Below are 20,247 nucleotides of genomic sequence, written 5' to 3'. Positions count from 1 at the left end.
CTGAGTATGAATTCTGTGGCCCTAACTAGCGTTTCTTTGTCCCTAAATAACGATTCTGTGGCCCTCATTAACAAGTCTGTGTCCCTGAGTAATGGTTCTCTGTCCCTAAGTAACTTCTCTCTGTCCCCAATTCTCGTTTCTGTGGCCCTAACTCTGTCCCTGTCCCTAGTACAGAGCGGTCTGCCTCTGTTCAATGACTGCAGGCAAATGAAGATTTCCAAAATGGCCGCTATATATACCTCGACCATTACACAGTGCTGGCTGGCTGGCTGCTGATTGGCTGATGCGATCACATGTCGTTGAGGAATGCATTATGGGGCAGCGCGCCTTGTCTGCGCGCCTTCCCCGACATCCCCGCTCCGTCGCCGCACATGTCAGCCGCCATTTTCGGAAAAATTTCGATTCGCGCGTCCGAATTAGGCTGTTTTTCGGATTCGGCACGAATCGAAATTTTTCCGATATTCGACTCGAATTCCACTTCGGATACTTCGATTCGCTCATCTCTAGTCATTAGCTTATAATATTATGTACATCAGCATACATATGTTCCTGTCCATCAAAGACATTATGTGAGTGTCGTCCCCTCCCTTCTATGCCATACAAGGTATTAAGATGACACACTCATGCTGCATAAAGGGGGCCTTGAGGGACAGAGACACACACTTACACGCTACATAACTCTTGCACACACACGTCTGAGATGCTGGAACAGGTGCTGCAAGACAAGAGATCATCATTAACGTCACTTCCGTCTTCTCTCTCGGACTTTGAGTTGGACAAGGACATGAGAATCGCACATGGCAAGGACAGCCATGACAGATAATGGTGACTTTGTTTTAAACGTTTGCTTGTTATTTTTACAGTAGTTTTATCTACATGGAACTGTTCATAATACGCTTTACATTGTTATTTTACACCATTGTGTGATAGAATAAAATCACACTTCATTTTTTATTTTAATGGCTCTTTCATTCGTAATCGCCTCAAGACACTAGAAGAAGTATTATATGTGTCTAAAAATCCAACATTTTGGTGAGCCAGCCACCGCCGAACGTTTTTTCTACGGATTTCCCCATGCCTTGTTAAGGGGGAAAACTACGCACAATTCTGTGATTGTCAAGTCTTGGGAAAACACGGTGAAAATAACCTAGCAGAACAGGCGATTAAACAGACTTGGACGAGAGGTCCAGTGACTGAGGCGGGTCAAACTAGAAAATCTTCTGATTACGGTGAGTAACAATTATGGAATTTATTGATGACTTAGTTAATGAAAGTAAGCTAGAGTTTAAAGATGTTTCTTTATATCCTGAAGACAGTCAGCTATGGCACTATATGTATAACAAATGTTTACAGGCCAATATTCAGATAGATAAAGCTAGATTTACTGTGCACAGACAGCGTAAAAAGATATCTAACATCTTAAATTTAGTAAGAATATTCAACAAAATGATTTTGAATGTTGATTTATCTGTTAAAAAAGCTTGTACATTAAAACAGACAGAATGTAGCACTGTACAGAATACAGAAAAGCATGAAAATTTGTCTCAAGATGCTCTTAGTTGCCCAAACTGTGACATTTTTTGTAATTACATAGAGAATCTTGAGGAACAAATTGACTCAAAGACAAATCTTTTGTTAAGACTGCAGGATGGCAGTAAACAGGTTGCCATGATAAACACAGATGACAAACAGAGTGATTCAAAATCAGAGCCACGGCTGTCCGATATTTCTGAAAGTTCGGATATTGACTCTGATGATGAAACACAAATTAAACATAAAGAATTGTTATGTAAAACTGCAAAACTTAAGTTGCAAATACATAATCAATTAATGAAAGTTTTAAAAGACATCCCTGCTTATGATCCAGATAAAGACATCTACAGCAACATGGAAATATATGAAATGCATGTCAAATGCCATCAGATTTCAAACCATGACATAAATTATTTATTTCCGATGTGGCTCCCAATTAAATTTATGTCTCGAATTAAAAATTCTGTTATTAACGATAAAAATCAGAAAAAACATAATGACGCGACAGACAGACTGCGACAATTGCTGTTATGTTCAACAGGTGAAGACGTACCTTCTGTAGAAATGCTAGACTTACTTCAGACTACTGCTGACGAAGACCCTTTTGAATTTAAAAATAAGTTTTCCAAAGCATATAAAATTATATTTGGAGTAGAAAATGAGGAAGACTCAACTATGATCAAAGCTTTTGTAAAGAAATTCACGTATTTAGACCCAGTAACCATTGTCATAGCAGAGGAAAAACAAAATTTGAATGATATAGTAAGTTTCATTGATAGAATCCGGAGAAAATTGAAAAACAACCATTTCACTTATGAGGTAGCTGTGCTTCAAAGTTACAACAACAGTCAGACTACAGTTATGCCAGGAACTACAGGTCCCAGTAAGAATGACAACGACAGATGCAAGCAAGTGAGTCATAAAGAGTATACCACATGCTTTCACTGTCATAAACAAGGTCATATCAGACGGCATTGTTGGAAGTTTAAACTTGACACACAAATAAAGAAAATGGAAATAAAAAGTGAAAAAGCAGCTTTTGTACAACCTGCTGTGTTGTGTAATGATAAAAATTTAACTGAATTGCCTTATCCCTCATCAGTTAAACAAATTCATACTTTGACTAGAAACAACTGTTCTGACAACAGGGTGAGAAGGGCTGTCACTGACAGAAATGGTTTATTACCAGTTCCAAAAATAGAATCACGTCCACATTCATCCCCGATATCGTTAGAATTTGTCGCTCCAATTGTATTGGATGACAATGGAAGGCCTTTTATAGACGGATTACTAAATGGTAAAAAGATCAAATTCCTAATTGACAGCGGATCTGAGATTAATCTTACCAGAGAAAACGTACCTGTGAAACCAAATTCACCCATGTGTAAAATAAAAGGTTTTAATAATACAGGTCATTCCACTGCTAGACAGGTACCTAATGTAACATTTGAAGTACCTGGGCTAGTGAAAACTAACATTGATATTTGGTATAGTAATGCCACCGAGAATATTCTTGGCATTGATTTTATCAATAAGCAAAAGTGGATTATTGATATTATGACCAAAGTTATTTGGAGGAATCCATCTAGGCCCAAATCAATGTTAATGGATCCTTCTATATACAGTGATGTTGGTTTCAACTCTAAAATGTCTACAGCACAAAAATGGCCTGATACTGATGGTAATTGTGCTTTAAAAGAATTGGTACAACGTTTTCCAAGTTTGTGGTCAAAATTTAAAAATGATATAGGAACTTTGAAAGATACAGAATTGAATATTGAGGGAAAAGATCCTAAAGCCCTTAATCAATATGAATTACCACGAGAATCAATAGGACCACTTTCTGCCATTATTCAAGAGTTTGTACAACTTGGCATTTTAAAGAAAACACAATCAGTAGTAAATAACTGTATTTGGCCTATCAAAAATGCTGACAATTCATATTCTTTGTCAGTTGATTTCAGGACACTGAATAAATAACAAAGCAGTTGTTCCTGATCATTCTAATATCAAGTTACATTTAAAGGCCGAATCCAAAGTGTTTTCTGTTTTGGAAATCGATAACAGTCATTTTTCGATCCCCTTAGCTAAAAGTTGTCAATACAAGCTAGCTTTTAAGTTTCAGAAAGAGACCTATGCATTCACTCGATTAGTAGCTGGTTTAGACATCAGTGATGGTGTAGTCCATGAGTCCATAGCAAAAATTCTATCACAATTTTCAAGGCCAGAATACATTTTTCAGCATGTAAATACAATTATGCTAAGTACGCAGAATGTTAACCAACATAGTTGGTCAAGGGAAAAGACAATTATTGCTAGAAACAGTCAGAGCTATCACTGCCTTTCCAGTTCCTACAACACATAAAGCATTGCAACAATTTTTGAAAAACATAAATCATTGTAAAGAGTTTATACATGGTTTCGCAGAGAAAGTTAAGCCATTATATCATCTTTTGAAGAGTAAAAATAACTTAGTTGACCAATGGGGTCCAAATGAGAATAATGCTTTAAAAATGTTGAAAAAGGATTTGCAGAATGCGCCAGCATTAAGTACAATTGAGGTTTGTTCCAATGCTCCTTTTGTTGTGAAAACTCATGTATCTGATAATGCAATTTCAGTAACTTTGTCTCAATTAAAAGAAGGTAATGAGAGACTAATTAGTTACTTCTCCAGAAATTTATCACCATTGGAAAGAACTTTTACATCAGAGGTACAACAACTGTTGAGTTTCTTTTATGCAATCAAAGCTTCACAAAGCACAGTAAAGTCACACAGTATCATATTACAGTCCCCTGACAGTTCACTAAAAAGAATTCTTGAGGAAGATACATTCAGAGAATGTCGTGAAAGGTATCCTCAGTGGATAAGAGCACTGTTAGCCAAACACATTGTGATAGGTACAGCTGTATCAGACAAGTCTCTACCTCACATTCACAGCAACACATGTATTACTGAAGAACACTCTAACACCAGAATAATGACATCAGCACAGAAAACAGTTACGCATATTTCTAATATTATAGGGATGAGAACAAAGGCATAAACCTTTGTCATCTCTGGGGTGATACAAAACCTTTCTTTGTTTAGTAAAACAGGGTTTTGCGGTCATGACCTATGATGAAATATTGCGTCCTGTCATACCTAAATATCACACTACTTTTGTATTCTAGTTTAGGTAATTTTAGACAGGATTAGGACAGTATTTTGATTGATATATAGAGGTTTTCTGTAAAAGGAAATAGGAAGTAATGTTACTTCACAATATGTGTTTCAAACTCATAAACTGATTGTTCCATAATCTTTCATATTTGTTGAAAAAGGTGCCAGAATAATGCAATGTTTGTGCCAAAGTAATGATACTGCATTTCTTTACAGAAATGACATCTAAAATCAAACATGAAGCGTAACAATGTCCTACAAGCCAACTTTAAGGAATTTGGACGTTAAAGAAGAGATCTTCATATGGGAAGAAGATTGAACAAGAGCTTAATACTTCACACTTGTGACTGATTTATCACGTTCAACAAAGACGTTTCTACTTTACAGAACTTAAAGAAGATATTATATAGACATTGCATGAAGAAAAGATTCATCAAGAGGAAATCTATTTATTAGTGATAAAATAATTTATTATTGAAAATATTGTTATAGGTCACATATACATTTTAATGATCCTTTTATTCCGATACTTACATCCATATTGGGATAATATTATTATTATTACCGTATTTTTTATTTTTTACATATTCATATACGGAATATTTTTTGGTTAAAACTTCATAGAGTTATTCCTTTTATTAGAATATCTTTTGTTAAAAGATTTAAGAAACATATTACTCTTACAGGAGTAATAGAAACTTATGACACATTGTAGAATGGAAAGTATATTTCCGGAGCGTTAAAATATTATACAAATATGGAAATATACTACATTAATTATTATTACATCATTTAATTATTATTATTATTACTATATTATCATATATCAATTAACATTATGATTAAGAATTTTTAGGGAGAGAAACTGAGATAAGGTATAGAGTTTTGAAGGAAAGTTATTTTTTGATTGGTCCAGTTATGAAGAATATATACGATCATTTGGTATAAGACGGTGTGTATGAGACATGAATGAAGTGTGCATTGATTGAGCATTAATTCTGAACTAATCATAATAAGGGGGACATCTTAAATCTAAATTATGATTCGGCACTTATATTGATGGCAAGCTTGCAAAATATTTGGTTTTTATGATTAGTCATAATTAATATTAATATGTGTGAATGGTCTTTGACAAATGGTAGTATTTACTATTCTTCAATTATAGCTGAGACCAAAAGATATACAAGTTAAGCTGAAATAGTATATACTAGTTGAAGGTTGAGTATACTATATTTAGGCATAAAAGTATTTGGTAGTTATGTCAAGGTTATTAGAAGTGACTTACTATTACATTACGTATTTTAATGGTATCTGTGTATATTTAGTATACGTTTCTAACATTGATACAATTACGTCATTAGCTTATAATATTATGTACATCAGCATACATATGTTCCTGTCCATCAAAGACATTATGTGAGTGTCGTCCCCTCCCTTCTATGCCATACAAGGTATTAAGATGACACAGTCATGCTGCATAAAGGGGGCCTTGAGGGACAGAGACTCACACTTACACGCTACATAACTCTTGCATACACACGTCTGAGATGCTGGAACAGGTGCTGCAAGACAAGAGATCATCATTAACGTCACTTCCGTCTTCTCTCTCGGACTTTGAGTTGGACAAGGACATGAGAATCGCACATGGCAAGGACAGCCATGACAGATAATGGTGACTTTTAGAGATGAGCGAAGTATTCAAAAATTCGATTCGACTGATTCGGCGAATTCGTGGAAAAATTTCGATTTGAGTCGAATATATTCGCTGCGAATTTAACTTATAAAAGGGTGTTTCTAGGCTTCAGAGAGACTTTATATTAGTGCAGAACACTGTACCTTTAATTTAAATGCCCTTGGAGTCTGCTGGGGAAGAGAAATAATACTGACAGTCAGTATGACATGCAGATGAGTGCCGTCGATCTTAGAATCACCGCACACTTCACTCATTTGGGCAGTCACGGGGCAAAAACCAGAGTGTGGAGCCACAGTGTGGCGGTGGAGGCAGCAGCAATGGGAGGCCATACAGCACCCTATGACAAAAATGGAAACTAGAGATGAGCGAAGTATTCAAAAATTTGATTCGACTGATTCGGCGAATTCGTGGAAAAATTTCGATTTGAGTCGAATATATTCGCTGCGAATTTAACTTATAAAAGGGTGTTTCTAGGCTTCAGAGAGACTTTATATTAGTGCAGAACACTGTACCTTTAATTTAAATGCCCTTGGAGTCTGCTGGGGAAGAGAAATAATACTGACAGTCAGTATGACATGCAGATGAGTGCCGTCGATCTTAGAATCACCGCACACTTCACTCATTTGGGCAGTCACGGGGCAAAAACCAGAGTGTGGAGCCACAGTGTGGCGGTGGAGGCAGCAGCAATGGGAGGCCATACAGCACCCTATGACAAAAATGGAAACTAGAGATGAGCGAAGTATTCAAAAATTTGATTCGACTGATTCGGCGAATTCGTGGAAAAATTTCGATTTGAGTCGAATATATTCGCTGCGAATTTAACTTATAAAAGGGTGTTTCTAGGCTTCAGAGAGACTTTATATTAGTGCAGAACACTGTACCTTTAATTTAAATGCCCTTGGAGTCTGCTGGGGAAGAGAAATAATACTGACAGTCAGTATGACATGCAGATGAGTGCCGTCGATCTTAGAATCACCGCACACTTCACTCATTTGGGCAGTCACGGGGCCAAAACCAGAGTGTGGAGCCACAGTGTGGCGGTGGACGCAGCAGCAATGGGAGGCCATACAGCACCCTATGACAAAAATGGAAACCACCAGCAGTGTGAGGAGACCTGAAAGTGGCACATGGCAGAGTGTGGCGATGGAGACAGCAGCAATGGGAGGCCGTACAGGGACCCATGACACACTCTGGACCTGGCAGCAGCATGAGGAGGCGGTACAGGGGCCCATGGCAGATTACGGGCCTGGCAGCAGCAATGGGAGGCCGTACAGGGACCCATGACACACTCTGGACCTGGCAGCAGCATGAGGAGGCGGTACAGGGGCGCATGACAGATTTCGAGCCTGGCAGCAGCAACTTGGACAGGAGGACGTTCAGCTTCTGCACCGTCGGGTGCGTGCTCGCAAACTGTTGTCTCTTGGAAACGGATTCCAAGAAAGACTGCTGACGGAATCCGTGAAGAGGAGTAGCAGGAGAAGGAGCATCTGAACGAGCGGAATATGCCAACAAGCGACAACAGGGGCCCATGACAGATTACGGGCCTGGCAGCAGCATGAGGAGTCGGTACGGGGGCCCATGGCAGATTAGGGGCCTGGCAGCAGCTATGGGAGGCCCGTAATCTGCCAGCACCCTATGACAAAAAATGGAACCCACCAGCAGTGTGAGGAGACCTGAAAGTGGCACATGGCAGAGTGTGGCGATGGAGACAGCAGCAATGGGAGGCCGTACAGGGACCCATGAGAGACTCTGGACCTGGCAGCAGCATGAGGAGGCGGTATAGGGGCCCATGGCAGATTAGGGGCCTGGCAGCAGCTATGGGAGGCCCGTAATCTGCCAGCACCCTATGACAAAAAATGGAACCCACCAGCAGTGTGAGGAGACCTGAAAGTGGCACATGGCAGAGTGTGGCGATGGAGACAGCAGCAATGGGAGGCCGTACAGGGACCCATGAGAGACTCTGGACTTGGCAGCAGCATGAGGAGGCGGTATAGGGGCCCATGGCAGATTAGGGGCCTGGCAGCAGCTATGGGAGGCCCGTAATCTGCCAGCACCCTATGACAAAAAATGGAACACACCAGCAGTGTGAGGAGACCTGAAAGTGGCACATGTTTGGGGCATGATTCATGGCGGATTTAGTCAGTTGTGTCAGGAACTGGTGGTTTGAAATCCAGACTAATCCACGCCTGATTCATTTTCACAAACGTGAGTCTCTCCACACTTTGGGTGGACAGTCGTGTCCTCCGCGGAGTTGCAATACCTCCTGCCGCACTAAACACGCGCTCCGATGCCACGCTACTGGCCGGGCATGACAGCCTTTCAAGGGCAAATTCAGCTAGTTGGGGCCAAAGGTCAAGTTTCGTTGCCCAGTAGTCAAGGGGATTGTCTACCTCGGTTGGCAGGGTGCTGTCCAAGTAGGCCTAAGCCTGTTGTTTGAGGTCCTGCTCCAGGTCCACCTGATGCTGCTGCTGCTGCTGCTGCGGCTGGTTAGTAGTTTCCTCACTGCGCTGGTGAAGAAAGCTACTCATCATCGACTGCAGACTGAGGCAGCTGCTGCTGGTGGAGCTGCCACTGCTCCTACCACCCCACCCCTCCCCTGCTGCCATGGCAGCGGAACGCGAGCGCACAGGGCCCACAGTGTCTAAGGATGGACGTTGGCGCAGACAGGCAGAGACCAGCTGACTACATAGGTGGTTTTTATAGTACGTTATTTTGGCCTCCCTCTCAGCAGGTGTGAAAAAGGCCACCATTTTTGAACGGTAGCGAGGGTCCAACAAGGTGGACAGCCAAAAGTCATCCCTCTGTCTGATGGTTATTATTCGGCTGTCGCTACGCAAGCAACCGAGCATGCTATGGGCCATTTGTGCCAAGGAATGCGAGGGACTCCCTGCCTCCATCTCCACAGCATACTGCCACGGTGCGTCTGGTTCCTCTGTCTCCTCTTCCTCCTCCTCTACCAGATGCTCCTGCTCCTCCACTCCTGTCCGCTGAGTGGAAAAACCACCCATTTCACTCAATAATTCCTGAGCACCAATGTCCTCCTCTACCTCCTCCTCTTCTTCCTGTCCTGCCCCCACAGGGGTCATGTGGCGTTGAGATCTGTGCGCCACGTCTACCGCACCCTGACCAGCCATTGTTAACAGCATTTGTTCCAGGACGTGCAACAGAGGAATGACGTCGTTCATCCCATAGTCCTGCCGACTCACGAATAGCGTGGCCTCCTCAAAGGGCCTGAGCAAGCGCAGGTGTCACGCATGAGCTGCCAATGGCTGACATCTAAGTTACACAGAGAGTACCTTTATCCGCTTTTAACATCAGGAAATCTGTGATGGCCTTTTGCTGTTCGTAAAGGCGGTCTAACATATGTAGGGTTGAATTCCACCTTGTTGCAACGTCACAGCATGAGGAGTCGGTACGGGGGCCCATGGCAGATTACGGGCCTGGCAGCAGCAATGGGAGGCCCGTAATCTGCCAGCACCCTATGTCAAAAAATTGAACACACCAGCAGTGTGTGAGGAGACCTGAAAGTGGCACATGGCAGAGTGTGGCGATGGAGACAGCAGCAATGGGAGGCCGTACAGGGACCCATGAGAGACTCTGGACCTGGCAGCAGCATGAGGAGGCGGTATAGGGGCCCATGGCAGATTAGGGGCCTGGCAGCAGCTATAGGAGGCCCGTAATCTGCCAGCACCCTATGTCAAAAAATTGAACACACCAGCAGTGTGAGGAGACCTGAAAGTGGCACATGGCATGAGACACTGTGGACCTGGCAGCAGCATGAGGAGGCGGTACAGGGGCCCATGGCAGATTAGGGGCCTGGCAGCAGCTATGGGAGGCCCGTAATCTGCCAGCACCCTATGTCAAAAAATTGAACACACCAGCAGTGTGTGAGAAGACCTGAAAGTGGCACATGGCAGAGTGTGGCGATGGAGACAGCAGCAATGGGAGGCCGTACAGGGACCCATGAGAGACTCTGGACCTGGCAGCAGCATGAGGAGGCGGTACAGGGGCCCATGGCAGATTAGGGGCCTGGCAGCAGCTATGGGAGGCCCGTAATCTGCCAGCACCCTATGTCAAAAAATTGAACACACCAGCAGTGTGAGGAGACCTGAAAGTGGCACATGGCAGAGTGTGGCGATGGAGACAGCAGCAATGGGAGGCCGTACAGGGACCCTTGAGAGACTCTGGACCTGGCAGCAGCATGAGGAGGCGGTACAGGGGCCCATGGCAGATTAGGGGCCTGGCAGCAGCTATAGGAGGCCCGTAATCTGCCAGCACCCTATGACAAAAAATGGAACACACCAGCAGTGTGAGGAGACCTGAAAGTGGCACATGGCAGAGTGTGGCGATGGAGACAGCAGCAATGGGAGGCCGTACAGGGACCCATGAAAGACTCTGGACCTGGCAGCAGCATGAGGAGGCGGTATAGGGGCCCATGGCAGATTAGGGGCCTGGCATCAGCTATGGGAGGCCCGTAATCTGCCAGCACCCTATGTCAAAAAATTGAACACACAAGCAATGTGTGAGGAGACCTGAAAGTGGCACATGGCAGAGTGTGGCGATGGAGACAGCAGCAATGGGAGGCCGTACAGGGACCCATGAGAGACTCTGGACCTGGCAGCAGCATGAGGAGGCGGTATAGGGGCCCATGGCAGATTAGGGGCCTGGCAGCAGCTATGGGAGGCCCGTAATCTGCCTGCACCCTATGTCAAAAAATTCAACACACCAGCAGTGTGAGGAGACCTGAAAGTGGCACATGGCATGGGACACTGTGGACCTGGCAGCAGCATGAGGAGGCGGTACAGGGGCCCATGGCAGATTAGGGGCCTGGCAGCAGCTATGGGAGGCCCGTAATCTGCCAGCACCCTATGTCAAAAAATTGAACACACCAGCAGTGTGTGAGGAGACCTGAAAGTGGCACATGGCAGAGTGTGGCGATGGAGACAGCAGCAATGGGAGGCCGTACAGGGACCCATGACAGACTCTGGACTTGGCAGCAGCATGAGGAGGCGGTATAGGGGCCCATGGCAGATTAGGGGCCTGGCAGCAGCTATGGGAGGCCCGTAATCTGCCAGCACTCTATGACAAAAAATGGAACACACCAGCAGTGTGAGGAGACCTGAAAGTGGCACATGGCAGAGTGTGGCGATGGAGATAGCAGCAATGGGAGGCCGTACAGGGACCCATGAGAGACTCTGGACCTGGCAGCAGCATGAGGAGGCGGTATAGGGGCCCATGGCAGATTAGGGGCCTGGCAGCAGCTATGGGAGGCCCGTAATCTGCCAGCACCCTATGACAAAAAATGGAACACACCAGCAGTGTGAAGAGACCTGAAAGTGGCACATGGCAGAGTGTGGCGATGGAGACAGCAGCAATGGGAGGCCGTACAGGGACCCATGAGAGACTCTGGACCTGGCAGCAGCATGAGGAGGCGGTATAGGGGCCCATGGCAGATTAGGGGCCTGGCAGCAGCTATGGGAGGCCCGTAATCTGCCAGCACCCTATGTCAAAAAATTGAACACACCAGCAGTGTGTGAGGAGACCTGAAAGTGGCACATGGCAGAGTGTGGCGATGGAGACAGCAGCAATGGGAGGCCGTACAGGGACCCATGAGAGACTCTGGACCTGGCAGCAGCATGAGGAGGCGGTATAGGGGCCCATGGCAGATTAGGGGCCTGGCAGCAGCTATAGGAGGCCCGTAATCTGCCAGCACCCTATGTCAAAAAATTGAACACACCAGCAGTGTGAGGAGACCTGAAAGTGGAACATGGCATGAGACACTGTGGACCTGGCAGCAGCATGAGGAGGCGGTACAGGGGCCCATGGCAGATTAGGGGCCTGGCAGCAGCTATGGGAGGCCCGTAATCTGCCAGCACCCTATGTCAAAAAATTCAACACACCAGCAGTGTGAGGAGACCTGAAAGTGGCACATGGCAGAGTGTGGCGATGGAGACAGCAGCAATGGGAGGCCGTACAGGGACCCATGAGAGACTCTGGACCTGGCAGCAGCATGAGGAGGCGGTATAGGGGCCCATGGCAGATTAGGGGCCTGGCAGCAGCTATGGGAGGCCCGTAATCTGCCAGCACCCTATGTAAAAAAATTCAACACACCAGCAGTGTGAGGAGACCTGAAAGTGGCACATGGCATGAGACACTGTGGACCTGGCAGCAGCATGAGGAGGCGGTACAGGGGCCCATGGCAGATTAGGGGCCTGGCAGCAGCTATGGGAGGCCCGTAATCTGCCAGCACCCTATGTCAAAAAATTGAACACACCAGCAGTGTGTGAGGAGACCTGAAAGTGGCACATGGCAGAGTGTGGCGATGGAGACAGCAGCAATGGGAGGCCGTACAGGGACCCATGAGAGACTCTGGACCTGGCAGCAGCATGAGGAGGCGGTACAGGGGCCCATGGCAGATTAGGGGCCTGGCAGCAGCTATAGGAGGCCCGTAATCTGCCAGCACCCTATGACAAAAAATGGAACACACCAGCAGTGTGAGGAGACCTGAAAGTGGCACATGGCAGAGTGTGGCGATGGAGACAGCAGCAATGGGAGGCCGTACAGGGACCCATGAGAGACTCTGGACCTGGCAGCAGCATGAGGAGGCGGTATAGGGGCCCATGGCAGATTAGGGGCCTGGCAGCAGCTATGGGAGGCCCGTAATCTGCCAGCACCCTATGTAAAAAAATTCAACACACCAGCAGTGTGAGGAGACCTGAAAGTGGCACATGGCATGAGACACTGTGGACCTGGCAGCAGCATGAGGAGGCGGTACAGGGGCCCATGGCAGATTAGGGGCCTGGCAGCAGCTATGGGAGGCCCGTAATCTGCCAGCACCCTATGTCAAAAAATTGAACACACCAGCAGTGTGTGAGGAGACCTGAAAGTGGCACATGGCAGAGTGTGGCGATGGAGACAGCAGCAATGGGAGGCCGTACAGGGACCCATGAGAGACTCTGGACCTGGCAGCAGCATGAGGAGGCGGTACAGGGGCCCATGGCAGATTAGGGGCCTGGCAGCAGCTATAGGAGGCCCGTAATCTGCCAGCACCCTATGACAAAAAATGGAACACACCAGCAGTGTGAGGAGAGTAAGTAACAATTCTGTGGCCCTAAGTAACGTTTCTGTGGCCCTAAGTAACGTTTCTGTGGCCCTAAGTAACGTTTCTGTGGCCCTAAGTAACGATTCTGTGGCCCTCAGTAACAATTCTGTATCCCTCAGTAACAATTCTGTGTCTGTCCCTGAGTAACAATTCTGTGTCCCTAAGTAACGTTTCTGTGGCCCTAACGATTCTGTGGCCCTAAGTAACGTTTCTGTGGCCCTAAGTAACGTTTCTGTGGCCCTCAGTAACTAATCTGTGTCCCTCAGTAACAATTCTGTGTCTGTCCCTAAGTAACAATTCTGTGGCCCTAAGTAACGTTTCTGTGGCCCTAAGTAACGGTTCTGTGGCCCTCACTAACAATTCTGTATCCCTCAGTAACAATTCTGTGTCTGTCCCTGAGTAACAATTCTGTGTCCCTAAGTAACGTTTCTGTGGCCCTAACGATTCTGTGGCCCTAAGTAACGTTTCTGTGGCCCTAAGTAACGTTTCTGTGGCCCTCAGTAACTAATCTGTGTCCCTCAGTAACAATTCTGTGTCTGTCCCTAAGTAACAATTCTGTGGCCCTAAGTAACGTTTCTGTGGCCCTAAGTAACGGTTCTGTGGCCCTCACTAACAATTCTGTGTCCCTCAATAACAATTCTGTGTCTGTCCCTAAGTAACGTTTCTGTGGCCCTAAGTAACGTTTCTGTGGCCCTAAGTAACGATTCTGTGGCCCTCAGTAACAAATCTGTGTCCCTCAGTAACAATTCTGTGTCTGTCCCTAAGTAACAATTCTGTGGCCCTCAGTAACGTTTCTGTGGCCCTAAGTAACGATTCTGTGGCCCTCAGTAACAATTCTGTATCCCTCAGTAACAATTCTGTCTGTCCCTGAGTAACAATTCTGTGTCCCTAAGTAACGTTTCTGTGGCCCTAACTAACGATTCTGTGGCCCTAAGTAACGTTTCTGTGGCCCTAAGTAACGTTTCTTTGGCCCTAAGTAACGATTCTGTGGCCCTAACTAACGTTTCTGTGTCCCTAAGTAACGTTTCTCTGTCCCTAACTCTCTCCCTGAATACAGCCAGGTCTGCCTCTCTTGAATGACTGGAGGCAAATGGAGAATTCTAAAATGGCCGCCATTTATAGCTCGACCATTACACTGTGCTGGCTGGCTGGCTGCTGATTGGCTAATGCGATCACATGTCATGAATGAATGCATTATGGGTCAGCGCGCCTTGTCTGCGCGCCTTCCCAGACATCCCCGCTCCGTCGCCGCACATGTCGCCGCCATTTTAGGAAAAATTTCGATTCGCGCATCCGAAGTCTGCTTATTTTCGGATTCGACGCGAATCGAAATTTTCCTAATATTCGAAACGAATTCCACTTCGCCTACTTCGATTCACTCATCTCTAGTGACTTTGTTTTAAACGTTTGCTTATTATTTTTACAGTAGTTTTATCTACATGGAACTGTTCATAATACGCTTTACATTGTTATTTTACACCATTGTGTGATAGAATAAAATCACACTTCATTTTTTATTTTAATGGCTCTTTCATTCGTAATCGCCTTAAGACACTAGAAGAAGTATTATTTGTGTCTAAAAATCCAACAAACTTAAAACGATCCCAAATGAAATGAACATTTTTGTTCAGCACATGTGTAAAAAAATATATATATATATATATATCGCAGCAGGTCTGTGGGCTGGATGACACTTATAGTCCATATCTCAGCAGGTCGTTGGGCTGGCTGACACTTGTGGTCCATATCTCAGCAGGTCTGTGGACTGGCTGACACTTGTAGTCCATATCTCAGCAGGTCTGTGGGCTGGCTGACACTTGTAGTCTGTATCTCAGCAGGTCTGTTGGCTGGCTGACACTTGTAGTCCATATCTCAGCAGGTCTGTGGGCTGGCTGACACTTGTGGTCCATATCTCAGCAGGTCTGTGGGCTGGCTGACACTTGTGGTCCATATCTCAGCAGGTCTGTGGGCTGGCTGGCATTTGGGGGTGGTAATCCCCACATTCATGGCGGCTGTGTTTGTTACGGCTACAGAGCAGGCTAGGTGGTACATGTGCTAAGACAGCAGGCACTGAACTTCCCAGGTTGCCATGGAACTGCCGGAACGCTCTGTAAAGCTACTGCATTATCTAGAGTCTGGCTCTCTCTCATGTTGAAGCTCTGTGGCTACTGCAGAGGCTGCTGTGTCTCTATGAGCTCCACCTGTTTACCTTATCACTCTACTGCACCAGCCTGGGTCTTGCTGCTGCTCTGCTCCCTCTAGGTCGCCTCAGCTGTTTGCCTGTTTGCCTTGGAGGCATACACATGTATTATGACTCTGAGATGTGGGTTAGGTTATATTCCCCCTTAGGCTGTTGCTAAAAGCTGCAGCTTAAAGCACTGAACATCTAATGGAGAGGTACTTTTTTCTTTTTCTTTTTTTCTTTGTTATTTATTTTTTGATACTTTTTAAAAGGGTGCTATCTGCGTACCTTTTTGGCAGAAAGACTCCAGCGCAGAATAAAGTGTCCGCCAAGAGCTCGGTCCTAAGCAATTCTGTCTCCTATTGTCCAGGACAAGTTGCTTCACCAGAACAGTCCAGGGTGGATTAAACATCTACCAAGTGGTCATTCTAGGACGCCATCGTCAGTGGCCCATTGCAGTTGTACGGAAATGGGATGAGGAAAATCTAGTCTTCCAGGAAGAGTAAATCCTATGGCCAGAACCTCTTCTCCAACCCACCCTGAAGTGGTGGCTTGTTGGGGCTGTTCAGCTGAGGCATTGCCAGGCGAATTGGTGGGCAAATCGGTATGCACATGCTATCTTGGGTAGGAGGCACGTGACAAAGCTGCAGACACACAGCAAGTAAAATTGTACATTAGAGACACAACAAAAAGAGTTCTCCACCCAAAAGACAGGGAAAAAATGGATGGCAAATTATGGAATATAGTTCCTAAAGTAGCCACCTCTTTACAGAGATTGGCCAGCCACATAAGCTTCGGTGTCTTTTAGGGATTCAATGGACTGCAATATTGATACAGATCTGAAGAGGATGTACAGTGTGGCAGGACAATCCCCTATGGCCCTCAAACTTTGGTTGGCAGAAATGGAGTCCTGTGGCTCGGGAGAAGTGCAATTCTTCAGGATAGCTGTGGACTTCATTGCTGAAGTGGCAGTGGATCTAGTCAGAATGACAGCAAAGTTAATGGCTCAACCAGTAACACCAAAAGAGCCTTATGGTTAAAGCATTGGTCTGCTGACAGTACTTCTAAAACACAGTCTTGGCTCGATTCTGTTTGATGGGAAGCCCCATTTTGTCAAGACCTTTAACCACTTCCAGTCCGGACACTTTTACCCCCTTCCTGTCCAGGCCAATTTTCAGTTTCCAGCGCTATCACACCTTGAATGACAATTGCGCGGTCATGCAACACTGTACCCATATGAATTTTTTAGCATTTTTGAGACAGATAAAGCTTTATTTTGGTGGGATTTATTCACCACTGGGATTTTTATTTTTTTTGCTATGTAAATGAAAAAGTCCAAAATTTTTTTTAAAAAATTGTTTTTCTTATAAAATTTTGCAAATAAATAATATTCCATCATAAATCTTGGCCAAAATTTATTCCGTCATCTTTTTAGTAAAAAACAAAATAACCCAAATTAGTTTATAACCAAAAATTATAATTTTTAAACATTTTTTTTTACATTTTTATTTTATTTTTTTATAGTATTATTTATGTTTTTGTTTTTTTTTTTACATACTGTCACCTTAGCAGTACAGTGTCACCATGGTGTCACTGAACTACTTGTGGGGGTGATGAATTTTTTTTTTTTTTTTTTACACTGATTGCTTTTACACCCATAAAGGCTGTAAAAGCAATAATTTCTCCTTCTCTCTGGCTGCATTTTTGCAGCCATTAAGAACTACTGTGCGAGCTGTGATTGGTCACAGCTTGTCACATGGTACAAGGCTGTTGTGAATAGCCTTGTACCATGTGATCTCTGTGATCATTCACAGATTTCACACGTAGTAAGCAATGATGTCAGAAGTGACATCTTGCTTACTACTTTGCATGTGATCACTGATTGGCCAATCAGTGATCACATGATCGGGACCTCGCACAGAGGTCCCGTCCGATGATCGGTGTTCCACTGTGTCCGGAGGACACAGCGGGCACCGGATCACGGTGCTGCGCGCTCCCAGGGAGCGCGCACAAGCAGGGGGCGGGGAGGCCGTTTATAAACGGCCACCCGACCCTACACTGCCACTGTCCGCCCATTTATATACAACGGCCGGACGGGAGGTGGCTAAAGCTGCCATTCAGCAGGTATCCGGTGGGAAGTCAGGCAGTAGAAGAGATAGCAACATCAGTCCTTTCGCTCTTTCAGAAGAGTTAAGAATCGTTTCAAAGAAGCCACACCACAGGCCTGGTGGGCCATTTTTCAGATATTGGAAGAATGTCAGTGCAGAATTTCCCAAGGGAGTCAAGTCCAAATCAAGCCAGCTAGTTAGGTCTTCCATCAAGGCCTTTGGAAGGAGTCTCCACCCATCCCTCTTAAGTGAGAGAAAAATCAGCTCTACTCAGGGAGGTCTGGGTGGAAGAAGTGGAGAATGCTTGAATTCTGGATATCATCTGAAGTGGATATCTGCTAGAATTTGCAAAAAGGCCCCTCGGTATTACTTTGGGGGAATTTGGGTACCAATGTATCCAGATAAACTGAATTGTTTGCATGCATATATAAAGTACTTGGTAACAGCTTAAGCTATTTTTCCTGCACCAAGACAAGAATGGGGCGAACACAAGTGTGGATTTGGCAGGCAAAGTGTGGATTTGGCAGGCACCTATCTGCATGCCCCCACAGTTCTGGCTCATCATCGCGTTCTCAAGTTTGCGTACAAGGGGTACTGTTCCAGTTCGTTCTTTGCCATTCAGGCTTTGCACTGCTCCCAGAACCTTCACAAGGCTGCTGTCAGCCATCATAGCTGTTCTGAGACTCAGGGGTCTTCAGATATTTCATTACCACGATGACATCCTTCTCTTGGCCCTGTCAAGAAATCTTCTGATGAATCACGTGTCTCTAACCTGTAACACGATCGAATGCTTTGGGTGAATAATCAACCATCAAAAGAGTCAACTGCAATCACCACAGTTCCTGCTATATCTTTCTCCCTCAGAAGAAAGTTCAAACGATCCAGACTCGCATGAGGGAAGTAATGAGCAGGCCTTGATTATCAGCAGGAGAGTGCATGCAGTACTTGGGCCTTCTGTTATCCACCATCCCTGTTGTTCCTTGGGTCAGATGTTGAAGAAGGAAGTTTCAATTCAGTGTCCTTCACTAGTGGGATCATCATGTTTTGAACCAGAAGATCCTCACACCAGGTCTGATAGCCCATTTATTAACCTGGTGGATGGTTTTGCGCAATCGGAAGGGCAGTGTCAAACACCGCCTGGCGGTACCTCTAGCAATCCACAGGACAGGATTCCTCAGAGCGCGGAGTCTAAGTCCCAGTCTGCTTGTTCACCAGGGCCCCTGATGGTGGGGATGGACTTGGATCAGACAGTGACCAGGTCACGGCCCCTGAGTACACCCGCCTGTGGTAGAGGGATCCGCCAGAGGTATACACTGGTAGAGAGCCTGACGTGAAGAGGCGGATAGGCCTGAGCAGTGGTGACCGGATCCATGCAGGATGGATGGCAGGGTAGTAAGCGTGGTCAGACAGGCCGGTTTGGTAACAGTGGGGACAGCACGGTACAAAGCAGCAGGCAAAAAGTAGTCAGGTCACTCGCCGGGTTCAGTAACAGGAGTTCAGATCAATAGGGATATCCAGGAGAGTAGTCAAACGAGCCAGGGATCAGAGCAGGAGATAGTCAGCAAAGGTCAGGATCAAGCAGGGTCAGCAACAAATCAATCAACAGGTACGCAGGAGCAGGAACAGGCTAATAAGACCATACGGCAACTAGTGTCTGTGCAGTGCAGGTTTAAATAGTGCGCCCTGCGCTGTCATTGGTGCCAGTCGCCCGTCTGCCATCGCGAGCGCGCATGTGCGGCCGCCGCCACAGCTGCCTAGGTCCTAGCGCCTGCTGATTAGAGCGCATTGGCGTTCTGTGCATGCGCAGACCCGTGCGCCGCCATGATTGCTGACATTGCCCCCCCCATGGGCATCCTCTGGATGCCCAACTGATCTCGCCTCTGTGGGTGGTTGCAGTAAAATTCTTGGACAAGTCTAGGGGCGTGAGCATTTCGGGCTGGCTCCCATGAATTCTCCTCAGGACCATAACCATTCCATTTAATCGGGCACTGTGTCTGGCCGCCCCTTTTCCTGCAATCTATGATTGCTTCTACCTCAAATTCCTCTTGTTCGTCAATGGTTACAGCCTCCGGGGGTCTGGACCTCCGATCAGGGAAGAGATCTAGCGTTGCTGGCTTTAGTAGCGACACGTGGAAGACTGGGTGAATCTTAAAGGTTTCAGGAAGTGTAAGTTCGTAAGCCACTTCATTGATTTTCCGTTTTACCTTGAATGGACCCATAAACTTCGCCCCCAGTTTCTTAGAAGGGCATGGCATCTTTAAATTAGTCGTCACCAACCAGACCTGATCCCCCGGTTGCAGGATTAGTTCGCCTCTTCTTTTTCTGTCAAAAGCCCTTTTACTGTCCTCCTGGGCCTTCGCAATTGCTTCTTGTAGCACCTTGTTGTTGGCAGAAAAAAAATTCAGCATATCTTGTGTAGCAGGAACTGGGCTTTCTGGAATCAAATCAGGCAAGAACGTGGGATGGAAC

General features: G+C 45.7%; 1 long non-coding RNA gene across 1 annotated transcript; it reads left to right on the top strand.

Annotated features, from left to right (window-relative positions):
* The first annotated feature begins 512 nt into the window (after positions 1 to 512).
* LOC149458505 (uncharacterized) lies at positions 513 to 6,493 on the top strand. The gene is made up of 2 exons (XR_016313420.1): positions 513 to 1,229; positions 4,910 to 6,493. It is a non-coding gene; the product is annotated as an uncharacterized LOC149458505 (long non-coding RNA).
* The last annotated feature ends 13,754 nt before the right edge of the window (positions 6,494 to 20,247 follow it).

This window comes from Staurois parvus, unplaced genomic scaffold (assembly GCF_062004578.1).
Source record: "Staurois parvus isolate SC_StPar_1 unplaced genomic scaffold, SC_StPar_1.0 ptg000286l, whole genome shotgun sequence".
In the NCBI taxonomy this organism is placed as follows: Eukaryota; Metazoa; Chordata; class Amphibia; order Anura; family Ranidae; genus Staurois; species Staurois parvus.
The sequence above is the reverse complement of the archived record's forward strand: the minus strand, read 5'-3'. Positions and strand labels throughout refer to the sequence as shown.